This window comes from Micromys minutus, assembly GCF_963924665.1.
Source record: "Micromys minutus genome assembly, chromosome: X".
NCBI classification, from domain to species: Eukaryota; Metazoa; Chordata; class Mammalia; order Rodentia; family Muridae; genus Micromys; species Micromys minutus.
Genome location: NC_137970.1, coordinates 48874410 through 48887079, shown reverse-complemented (window position 1 = coordinate 48887079; position 12670 = coordinate 48874410). Strand labels below are relative to the sequence as shown.

The 12670-nt window shown below is 41.4% G+C and overlaps 1 pseudogene across 1 annotated transcript; it reads right to left on the bottom strand.

Annotated features, from left to right (window-relative positions):
* Positions 1-368: 368 nt before the first annotated feature.
* LOC308415392 (ubiquitin-conjugating enzyme E2 L3-like) lies at positions 369-828 on the bottom strand (annotated as a pseudogene). Its single transcript has one exon. The product of its transcript is annotated as a ubiquitin-conjugating enzyme E2 L3-like (transcript).
* Positions 829-12670: the final 11842 nt, after the last annotated feature.

Below are 12670 nucleotides of genomic sequence, written 5' to 3'. Positions count from 1 at the left end.
TGGATACCTACCTTTCTTATGTCTGAGCCATGAGTGTTCTGGACATATTGTGAGTGCAATTCCTTTATTAAGTATATGCACCAAATTCTTTAAGACCCATGCGCCTTACTTTCATTCTTTTAGCAAGGTCTCTATAAGAAGGTTTTGATTTCAAATATTTTGATTTTTAGAACATTTAAATTTAAATCCTTCTTTACAAGTTACCTAGACCACTTTTGATTAAGAAAACTGTAGAAAGTTAGAAACTGCCAATAGCGGAAGCCCGTTGGTGGCACGTGTCAATTTCCACAGAGCCCTTCTTTGCAGGGTGTCTGAATGCACTGCTTGTGGTCTCTGCTCAAACTTGCTGGAATCACTCATGTCAGACTTTAGTCCACGGATTGTTTTTCCCCATATTTCTTTGTAAACTCTTTAGTATTCTTACAGAACTTTTTAAGGTCCTTAGAGTATTCTTCAGCTAGGTCAGCCTGGAGTGGGTGCTCAGGCTGGGGTCATTCACCAGTGCTATGAGGGACTGGATTACTTGGTCAGTATTGGTGGCTGGCTTTCAGTTTTCAGCACTAATAACTGAGAGTCAGACCTGCCCCTTCTCATCGATGTTAGTGTGGTAGATCTTTGTTTTAAATGTGATCTTGGGTGGTTTGGATACTCTGCTGGAAAGTTGATTTCAATTCTGAAGGCTCCCTTATCATATGGACGGTTGTCAGGAACAATAAGCCCTTGCCAAGTCAATTGATTAGCGTCATCAACCTGGATGGTATGCAAGTTTTTCATTCTGCATTTGCAGATCTCTCCAAGCTCCTTCATCAGCCTCCTACTTGCTGCCATCTTGGATCTGGGACTGTTGCTTTCCCCAAGTTTTGATTTTTAAATGAGATATTTCCTTTGAGCTTTTCTTTATCATGTTAAAAGAAGTGTTTCAGTTGCTGAGGAGGCATTTTTTGAAAATTTTCTTCATTTTTATGTATGTTGTGCCTAAAGGTATGTTTGTGTATTACTTGCATGCATTGTATGTGGAGGTGAGAAAAGGTGTTGTTTCACTGGAACTTGAATTATAAAAGGTGATTAGCAGCCTTGTGGGTGCTGAAAATCAATCCAGAGTTCTATGGAAGAGCAGCTAGTGCTCTTAACCACTGAGCTACCACTCCATTGATGTAGAGAGTTTTGATTCATATACACATGCTGAGATTTTTTTAAAATTTCTTTTTCTGAGAGTATAATGTAATTACATAATTTTCCTTTTTTCCCCATTCCAAACCTTTCTTAATATGCCTTCTTGCTCTCTTTCAATATCATGTCCTCTTTTCATTAATTGTTGTTATATGTATACACACATTCATAAGTATAACCTGCTTAGTATACACTTTATTCATGCTCTGCCTCCCCACTCATAGCATCATGACCAGCCTGTGATTGCAAATGGTGGATCCTGAGTTGGGGAGCAGGGCTGGAATACATGAGGGTTGAAAGACCTTAGATGGCAGTGAGTGTCAGTGAGAACAGACTCTTGGGAGACAGCATCAGTGAGATCGCTCATTTAATGGGGAGATAGAGGCTATTTAAATCGTTGGGGTTGAGCAGTGCTTATGGGGTGAGTGTACGTCATTGGCCCGGCCCAGGTTCCTTGAGATGCCTCATTTTCATGAGGAGGAATTTGAGGTGCTGCTGGACATGGCCTTATTAGGGAAGAGGAAGTTGAACCTGGCAACCTGACTATGTGACCTCCTCCAGTGGGGCAATGTTTGGGACACTGTGCTGTGTTCCCTGAGACACACAGGCTTGGGACAGTGGGCGAGCAATCCTACGCCTGTCAATCTTAGGGTGGGATTTTTGGTGTTGGACATGCCTCGATCCCGTTCTTGCTTCAGGCCTGTTGCTAATGATTCCACAGCTCCCCAGTACCAAATCTCCTTCCCCCTATTTTGTACAAGGCAAATTTGGGATGGTTTGGTACTGAACCAGATCCTGGTCGGAAGTGACTTGGACAGTTCTGCTTACTTGCTGTTTTAGAAATTGGAAACAGGGAGCTGGGAGGAGGCAGCCACCAGAAGGTTTGAATACCATGGTGTTGAGGTATCAGGGGCATATCGGACTCAGAAATCATACCGGACTCAGAAATCTCTCCAGAGATCCTTAAATACTGGTATGCTTTGTACTACCAAGCCAGATTCATTAACATAGAAACAACACTCCTCCCCAACAGCAACATAAGTTCCTTCCTGCTCAGCGGCCAGCTGCTTGAGATCTCTCCTGTTGGTAAGGTCATGATGTGTTTAAGCTTGTCCTGGAAGTCATCAGCCATGTATTGTCTTTGTGCCAGGGTCACCTCAGCAGCACCCATTTCTCCTGCTGAGATGGCCAGGACAAGCATGGGGTAACTATCTCTTTTTCCAGTCTCCTCCTCGCTGCCAGGCCAGTTCTTCAGATTTGTACAGTTAGACCTGTGGGGTCATCATTACTGGGTTGCAAATACCTTTGGGTGACGAGGTAGACCAGGGACTGATGATCTTATTGCACTAGAGAAGAGGGGTAGAGTGGGAATTAACACATATAGGCTTGGTGTCAGTGATGTTATGGGAACATGCAGAATTTGACCTGGAAGAGGGTCCTATGAAGCAAAAGGGGGAAGGATACATTAAAAAGAGGAATCTTCTGTAACTTTTGTGTCTGTGAGGGTCTGTGGGTCTCATGAAGTGAGATGTTAATAGAAACAGCTGGCAACAATAACCAGGAAGCAGAGGCACAGAAAAAGCAGTGGGAGAAATCGGGGTGAGTTGTTAGGGGTAGGAGGTCATCCACATACCGGATGTACTGTTCCAGGAAAGGGGGACTTGGAGCTCCTTGGTGACTTTAATTTTCTGGTACACAGTACGTTGATAAACTAGGACTGTTTGTGGAGCTGGAACACTTGTCGAGAAATGTGTAAATCAGCCACAGTGTATTGAGTAGATGGGTGGAGATAAAATTTGCCAAATACTCATGCCCTCCCATGTTACTTCTAGACAGTTTAGGATATACAGTTTCTTGGGGTTTGGTTGTTGGTTCAAGTATATTTCTACTTAACATTTCCAATAGTTTCAACTACCATAGGTGTTAACATCTTGAAAACAGGATTTTTCCCTGTTTGATTGCTAATAGTGGAAGCAGGCCAAGGGGTGATACAGGCCAAGGCACTCTGGATATATTAGAATTCTTTAAGGCTCCTGGCACCCTTTTGGAGGGCTTTCCTTTATTCTTATAACTTTGTTGTATCTGTAATAGGTTTCTCTAACAAGAACATCTCCAGTGGGAAGATGGGAGTAGATCGGCTATTGGGAAGATTAGGGAGTAGATCGGCAGTAGCAGCATCAGAATAGAGAATTAAAAAACAACCATAAGAATGGAAGAGAGAGAAACCATGGAGGACACATGGTCTGGGCTTAGGCCACCAGGTCATAGATGTCTTTCCCGGAAGAATTTATTGTCCTGAAGTGGGTGAGGTCTTTGTCACCTCATCAATCCATGACCTGTCACTAATAAACTGGCTATCGTTTGGTTAGTAGGGCTGATATCAGACATTCCTGGCTGGGCCCCATATAGGCCTCAGCATGTACTGTAGAAACACACAAGCAAAATAACTTCCTGTCATGAAGAGAGGGTTGGGTCCCTTCCATATTCTGTTTAAGGGATCAGTCCATCCTACCAGGATTGGAGGAGTAACTCCTTGTGTGTGCCAGTGGAGAGAAATAGGATGTTCGGAGCCTTTGTAAATACTAAATATATTTAGAGTTGCTAGGGCCATTGTTAATTGTATTTAGAGGCAAGGTGATTGATTGTTCTTTGTTTTTTACGTTGGACTTTAGAGTTTGATGTCTTCTTTCTATGATTCCTTGGCTGTGGGGGCATAAGGAATCTCAGTGTGATGGGCAATTGCCTATTATGAACAGAAGGTCTTGAATTGGGAGCTAGTACAAGCAGGGCCATTATCAGTTTTTATCTGTTGAGGAACACCCATGACAGCAAAGGTGGAGAGTATGTGGTAAATTAATTTTTTTAGCTTCCTCCCATTTGGGATGCAGTCCATATGAAATTGGAGTATGTGTCAACAGTGATAAAGATATCTTTTTGATAGCTGAATTTGAGGATGTGGGTGACATTGATTTGCCAAAGGGCATTGAATTTTAGACCTCTGGCAATAATGACCATATACTGTAAATTTGAGGTAGTTATAAGGATGCCTAAGAGGAGCATATTTTTACTTTCCTGATCAAGAAGGACATGAGGGAAGCAAGCATCAAGCTCTTTTACATGTGTGCATGTGTGTGTGTGTGTGTAAATGATATTGATTTGATTACTCAATAGAGGCTGTGAATGTTGCTGTAGAGGTGGTATGATCAGCAAGGGTATTGGATCAGGCAGAGGACTGTGAGATCTGACACAATGGATGTAGAGGGGAATGGCTCTTCCCTGTAAATGGGTGGAGACACTGTTGAGCAGAGGGTATAGTGGGTTGGTGTCTAATTTGACAAAGTTTTTGATAACCAGAGAAGCAAAGTAACAGCATATAAACTGCCTTGAGAAAAGGCTAATTGAGTTCTTTGAGGGTTGAATAAATAGCATATAGTTCGTTTTACTAGGGAGAGTGATGGTTAGCTCTTTGAATTGAATAATCAGGGGGTTCATTCCCAGTAGAGTAGCATATTATTGCTGTGGCTTTCCTCTTTCCTCCATCAGAGAATACTGAGGGGGCTTCAGTGATGAGTCTCTTTGCCAAGAGCTGGGGGTGGTGTAGCCATCACAACAGGTAAGATAGAAACAAATCTTTTGTTAGAATAATGATTACCAATTTGTTTCTGGAATCCTATTAGTCTAATGGCAAAGCAGGTGTGATTTCTGAGTAGCCATTGGATATCAGAGAGAGAGAGAGAGAGAGAGAGAGAGAGAGAAGGAGGTAATAAAAATATCAGGTTCCTAGTGTAAGGTTTGTAGGTCGGGTTCTATCTTTGCCATTTCTAAGCATAATAGCAATTCTAGATGCACTGACCACCGGTGTGTGGAGCCATTCAGCACTCCCTAGGGTTGATAAAATACTTCCACAAGAGTAGGGAAGGAGTTAAAAATAAGAAAATGTACAGTCATTGATGAACCACACCTTATGAGTATCATGTCTTATAGGTCATATGAATGGTGCCCAAAGCCTCAAGTGTCTCAGAGGAGAGAGCTCTTGTGGAGGGAGGAGGTTACTTAACCCATGTTAGAAAATCAAAGAGAGGCTGTACAGTTCTGATGAGGGAGAGCCACATCCAAAGCCAATTAAGGTTTTTCTAAAAGCCTTGGATGGAGGTAAGAATTAAGATTTGAGGGAAGGAAGCATGGGTGTAAGAGAGTGTATTGACAGGTAAGATGAAACTCTTTGCTCCAAACCTGGCTAAAGAGGAACCTGACAGGAAACTACAGGGCTCAGGAACGGCAGAGCAACTGGGAACAGGATACTATAAGTCTCTGTCTGCACAGCTCTCCAGGCCAAAATCCTGGCCAGGAGAGCTGGTCTTCCTGAAGTGCTGGTACACACACCTAAGATCACAGGCTCACGGGAGGGAGAGGCTCTAGTCAGAGACACCAAGACAAACTAACACCAGAGATAATCAGATAGAAGCAGTAAGCACAAGAACCTAAGCAACAGAAACCAAGACTACTTGGCATCATCAGAACCCAGTTCTCCCACCACAGGAAGTACTAGATACCCCAACACACCAGAAAAGCAAGATTTGGATATAAAATCACTTCTTATGATGATGATAGAACTTTAAGAAGAACATAAATAACTCGCTTAAGGAAATACAAGAGAAGACTGGTAAGCAAGTAGAAGCCCTTAAAGAGTAAAAACAAAAATCCCTTAAAAAGATACAGAAAAACACAACCAAACAGAAGGAGAAGTTGAACAAAACCAAATAGGATTTAAAAATGAAAACACAAACAATAGAGAAGTCACAAAGAAAGACAACCCTGTAGATAGAAAACCTAGGAAAGAGATCAGGAATCATAGATGTCAGAATCACCAACAGAAAACAAGAAATTGAAGAGAGAATCTCAGGGGCAGAAGATGCCATAGAAAACATTGACACAACAGTCAGAAAAGATGCAAAATGCAAAATGCTTCTAACCCAAAACATCCAGGAAATCCAGGACACAATGAGAAGACCAAACCTAGGAATAATAAATATAAAAAAGAGTGAAGATTCCCAACTCAAATGGCCAGTAAATATCTTCAACAAAATTATAGAAGAAAACTTCCCTAACCTAAAAAAAGAGATGCCAATAAACATAAAAAAATCCTCCAGTACTCCAAATAGATTGGAGCAGAAAAGAAATTTCTTCCATCACATAATAATCAAAACACCAAATGCACAAAACAAAGAAAGAATATTAAAAGCAGCAAGATAAAAAGTCAAGTAACATACAAATGCAGACCTATCAGAATTACACCAGAATTCTAAGCAGAGACTATGAAAGCTAGAAGATCTTGGACAGACCTCATACAGACCCTAAGCGAACACAAATGCCAGCCCAAGTTACTATATCCAGTAAAACTCTCAATTACCTTAGATAGAAAAACCAAGATATTGCATGACAAAATCAACATTAAGCAGTATCTTTCTATTAAACCAACCCTACAGAGGATAACATAAGGAAAACTCCAACACAAAGAGGGAATATACAACCACAAAAAACTAGAAATTAATTTTTTATAACAAACCCAAAGTAGATAGACACAGAAACATAATTCCACCTCTAACAACAAAAATAACAGAAAGCAATAATATCTTTTTCTTAGTATCTTTTAACATCAATGGACTCTATTCCCTAGTAAAAAGATATAGACTAACAGACTGGATATGTAAACAGGACCCAGCATTTTGCTGCATACAGGAAATGAACCTCAGTGACAATAACAGACACTACCTCAGAGTAAAAGGCTGGAAAATATTGAAAACTAATGGTCTAAAGAAGGAAGCTGGAGTAGCCATTCAAATATCAAATATTAAATAAAATGAACTTTCAAGCAAAATTTATCAAAGAAGATAAGGAATGATACTTTATACTCATCAAAGAAGAAATCTACCAAGATGTACTCTCAATTCTGACCATCTATGCTCAACATGCAAGGACACACACATTCATAAAAGAAACTTTACTAAAGTTCAAATCACACACTGCACCACATACAATAATAGTGTGGGACTTCTACACCCCACTCTTACCAACTAATTGGGAAAAGATCTTTACCAATCCTATGTCCAATAGGGGGCTAACATCAAATATAAACAAAGAACTCATGAAGTTAGACTCCAGAGATCCAAATAATCCTATTAAAATGGATTACAGAGCTAAGAAAAGAATTCTCTACTGAGGAATCTCAAATGTCCTTGTAGCACCTAAAGAAATGTTCAACATCATTAGTAAGTAATAAGGGAAATGCCAATCATAACAACTCTGAGATTCCACCTCACACCAATTGGAATTGCTAAGATAAAAAATTGGGGCACCAGCAGATGCTGTCAAGGATGTAGAGAAAGAGGAACACCCCTCCAATATTGGCTATGTTTGGTGACTGTATATGGGTTAGATAACCAGGTGGGAAGTCTCAGGATGGCCTTTCCTTCAGTCTCTGTTTCATACTTTGTTGATGTATTTCCTCCTGTGAATATTTTGTTTCATCTTCTAAGTAGGGGGATTGAAACATCTACACTTTGGCCTTCCTTCTTATTGAGCTTCATATGGTCTGTGAAATGTTCTGAGCTTTTGGACTAATATCAACTTATCAGTGAGTACATACCATGTGTGTTCCTTTGTTTCTGGGTTACCTCACTCAGGATGATATTTTCTAGATTCATCCATTTGTCTGCAAAATTCACACAGTCATCATTTTTAATAGCTGAATAGTACTCAATTTTGTAAATGTACCACATTATCTGTATTTATTTCTCAGTTGAGGAACATCTAGGTTCTATCCAGCTTCTGGCTATTATAAATAACTATGCTATGAACATGGTGGAACACATGCCCTTATTATACTTTGGAACATTTTTGGGTATATGCCCAGGAGTGGTATAGATGAATCTTCAGGTAGAACTATTTCCAATTTTCTGAGGAACCACCAAATGATTTCTAGAGTGGTTGTACCAGCTTGCAATCCCACCAAAATAAAATGGAGGAGTGATCTTTTTCTCCACATCTTCATCAACATCTGATGTCTCCTGAGGTTTTGATCTAAGCCTTTCTGACTAGTGTGCCATGGAAACTCGGGGTTGTTTTAATTGACATTTCCCTGATGACAAGGATGATGAACAATTCTTTAGGTGGTACAAGGACATTGGTGATTCCTCAGTTGAAAATTCTTTGCTTAGCTCTGTATCCCATTTTATAAAGGGTTACTTGGTTCTCTGTTGAAGGACTGTGTTCCAGAGGCCACACATGGAGGTCTGTAGTCAGAAAGGGGGAATGCCTTCCATTGCTTCTGATGCTGAGTTTGGCTAGGTTCATGGGTTCAGGCAAAGGAGAAAAAGCTCAGGGCACAGAGGGTGAAACTGGTTCCACCACCTCCACTGGTGATGCCCCGCCTCTGTTCAGCTGCTGTGCATGGACACAGGGCAGGCTGAGCAAGCAGGAGACTCCAGCACAGGGTGCAGGGGAACAATGGGAGAGCAGATCTCTTCCCAAGTGGAGCTGTTATAGTTCTTATGACAGAAACTCCCAGACACTGGAGTAATTCCTGCACACCTTTAACTTTGGACAGGCCTCATCTATACAGTTTTGAGATGGTTCAGAGTCTGACAAATGCTTCTATTGGCTTGACCTGAGGGCTTGGGAATACCTCATCTACATATTTGGGGGTGTGGTCCTGCTTCTGTCTTGAGCTTACTTTATGTGAGGTGACATCCTCACCTTCTGAGGAGAGCCTTGGGGCGTGACCAATTTGTCCTGAGCCTTTGTCACATCCTCACCTATAAAGGAGGGACTTGCATCATGGCTGATCTTGCTGGAGCCTACATCACATCTCACCTGTGGAAGAGGGACTTGCGGACCTACAAAATTCAAACCTAGATACAAGGGTGCTCTTGGGGGCTGTAGCTGTGTGAGGGGGCCTTGATTTCTCGGGATACTAGGAAGCTGTGGCTGTCACATAGGGTCCTGGAGCCATTCGCCACCAATTGTCCCATAGCTCCTGTAAATTTAAGTATCAAAAGAAAACACTAAACAGGCTGGATGAGTAGCATGACTAAGCCAGAGGGATAATGAGGGATGAGGGTGGGGGTTGGGAGGACAAAGGATCATTGAACTAAGTAACTTTTCAATGTGTTATACAGTTTGAGGGTATTAACATTGGTATCAAACAGCATTTGATTAATCATGTTTTCCTTGCTATCATGTAACTTCTCCAAGTTTAGTAGCTGTTTGTCTTTGGCAAGGAAGTTTATCTGTGGCTGGAAGGTCCTCTGTGTGTTTAAACAGTGTATCTCAGCCTGTGTCTTCAGTCAGATGGGGTATCTGGAGGAAGGCAGCTTTGTTGTCCCAGGCAGGTTTGAGGAGATGATGGTCAGTCTTGGCTGTATCTGTGGAAGCACCACTGTAGATAAACTTGTGGGGTGATCACAACAGAGGAGCAGACCCTAGCAGGGGGTGTCTGCATAGGGTTGTGTAGCCTGTGTTAACCTTTTGGTGGTTTGCTTGGGAACACATCATGGTCTGCTATGATCCTAGAAAGCAAGGGTGTTAGAGGAACTTTATCCTGGAAGATAAACTTTAAGTCCATTTGGATGGCTGAGGAGGGAAATATCATGTTAATTATGTATCCGGGATGGGCATGAATGCCTGAGAGGTTCCCCCTGTGCCTAGAAGCTGGAGCCCAGGGACCAGTTGCCAGTTGGCCTCTTCCTTCACTGCCTGCCCGAGTTCTTTTAAGTCTGAGGCTTGCAATGGGCACTGTGGCAGTAACTATTAAAATGCATGGTGTATCTCTTTATCAGGCCCCACAGTCTCACTCCGTGAATGTCACTCCAGTTCATAGTTGAACGCACGGACTCCATAAATACGACAAGGTATTTCATTGTAGACGTTAAGAATATACAGCTATACATCCATTTAGAATGTGTAAAAACTGGAAAGAAAATGCAGCTGTCAGCAGAGTAGACATGCTCAGTACAGTAGAAGATGACAAAGGACAAACAAAGCTTAGGATTATGGGAAGAGAAGGAGTGCATGCATGAGATTTGAAGGACGATATAAAGGTAATGGTTTTTCTAGTCTTAATTTTGTCATAGTGTCTTAGCTAGTATTTCTATTGCTTTGATAAACACCATGACCAGAGGCAACTCAGGAGGAAATAGTTTATTTCATTTACACTTCCATGCCTCGGGCCAGCATCAAAGGAAATTCAGGCAAGAATTCCAACAGCGGGAGAGTCTGGAGACAGGAACTGATAGAGAGGCCAAGTGGGAGTGTAGTTGAATGGATTGTTCTTTGCTCAGCCTGCTTTCTTGTGGAACTCAGGAGCAGCAGCCTAGGACTTTTCCACACTTTTGGTGGGAACACCTACATCATTTATTAATAAAAACATGCATCACAGGCCAAAACAATGGGGCATTTTCTTGATTAAGTTTCCCTCTTCAAAAATGATTCTGGGTTGTATGAAATTGACAGGAAACTAGCCAACGTGCATGAATTTTTGTGGAGAAGTGGATAAAATGTATTTGACAATGGAAGTATAAGATTTAATGTGAAGTTTCCCTTTTGGTTGCTGATTCTGATTGTACGTTGTTAAGTCCCTTGGGACTGGGATAATCTAGGCATGTGATAGTTTTTTCAGTTTTTATATCAAAGTTTAATTGTAAATAATGGAATCAGATAACATCTCTCATTATCTCTATTCAACATTGTACTGTTGACATATTCCATTCACCCAGATAATTTTAAGTGGTCTGATAGGTTATTTATTATTCCTTTTCAGCACTATTTTTGAATGACTATTGTCACATTCCAAAATGAATCAGATTGCATTTCCTGTGATTTCCTGGTTAATGACCCGGAGACTGTCCCTTCTGACCTCTTGCAATGGTCCTTCTAGAACTCTGAGTTCCACGGAGAAGTACCCAATTTTCCCACCTACATTTATGCTTTACAGACTTTTGAGCAGATCACACTGTAACTTCATTTTGGACCCATGGATGCTGAGGTTGGTTGGAAGAAACAGTGCAGTTGTGCAAAAGTCTAGTAGTTCCGAGAAGTCTGTCACTTTGCAATATTTGGAATACTTTGAGGTATTTGCTACATGTGGAATAAATGTTCTTTTACCTGTAGGTCAGCCTGCTAAGCTGCAGAGAAGTTGCACCTATGTCTTAAGGCCAGTCCTCAAAGTTCATCTCATAGCTACAAATATAAAGGAGGAACAGTCTGGATGATTTTATTTGTTGGCCAACTATGAGGCCATCCTGGACTCAACCACTTGCTGATCCCAAACACAAAGCTACCCCTTTAAATAAAAGTGTTTCTGAAAAGGTACACACAAACATTCTTAGAACTCTCATCACCATATATTCCCACAAATCCTTTGGCAGTAGAGTGGATAGTACACATCTCGGCTGTTCCAGCCTCATTATTGCCAGGAAAAGCCCGTTTCATAACTGTTGTACATCAGTGATTGGTCTAATTCATGATCTATAAGTCCCACTTTTTTGAACAAGCATCAGACATTAATTCCAAAATACTCTTCCCCCACATAGCTGTTCTAGCTTCCCCAGACGTTCTCAATGATACCATCTCTATTTTTGTTCCCCTTTCTCTCATTCTGTATAAGGGACAGAACCTCAATAGTCCCTGTGTCATGTAGGGTCACTTGACCTTTGCAACTTTTGGGATCCATTGGTTCATTCATAATGTGCAACACATTTTGGCCTTATTTTTTAAAGATCTTCAAATCTCATGCATTTCTATGGGTGCATCCAAATTAAAACACAGGATGCCTTGTGTACCACGAGAGATTAAGGCCATGTGAATTCGATTCAACAGCAATACCTATTATAGGTTTGAGTTGACGCTCACCCCAACCGTCACAAGGCTCTTGTATTGGAAATTTGGTGTCAAGTTGGTGCTCTGTGAAGAGGTTTTGAAAACTGAGGAGAGATTTAGCTGAAGGAAATAGGTTGTTGGGGTAAGTAATTGGAAAGAATTGATTTCTAGGCCCCTTTCTCTCATGTTGTTTCTACTTCCCGTCTGCCAAGAGGTGCTGTTCCTCTGCCTCACAATGCTGCTGTGACGTTGCTGTGCTTTTCCATGGTCCCAGAAGCACAGAGCTGTCCATGATCAAATGAACCATCTGAAACCGTGAGGCTTCCTTCCTTAAGATGCATCTGTAAGGTACTTGTTAACTGCAGAGCAAAAGCAACGGACTTTGCCATGTACTCCATCACCACCTGCATTCTCAGAGGTTCCACAAGAGCCATATGCCCCTGACAGTGGCTACTGATCACATCTGGTGTTGATGTACTCACTGAAAAATAAGTTACACGATCACATCTGGTGTTGATGTACTCACTCCAAAAGTAAGGAACAGTAAATAAAAATCCCTGATAAACACTGGGCAAGCCAAATGAACCTGAGTGGGACTTTTGCATTTGCATAATTTGAACCTCCA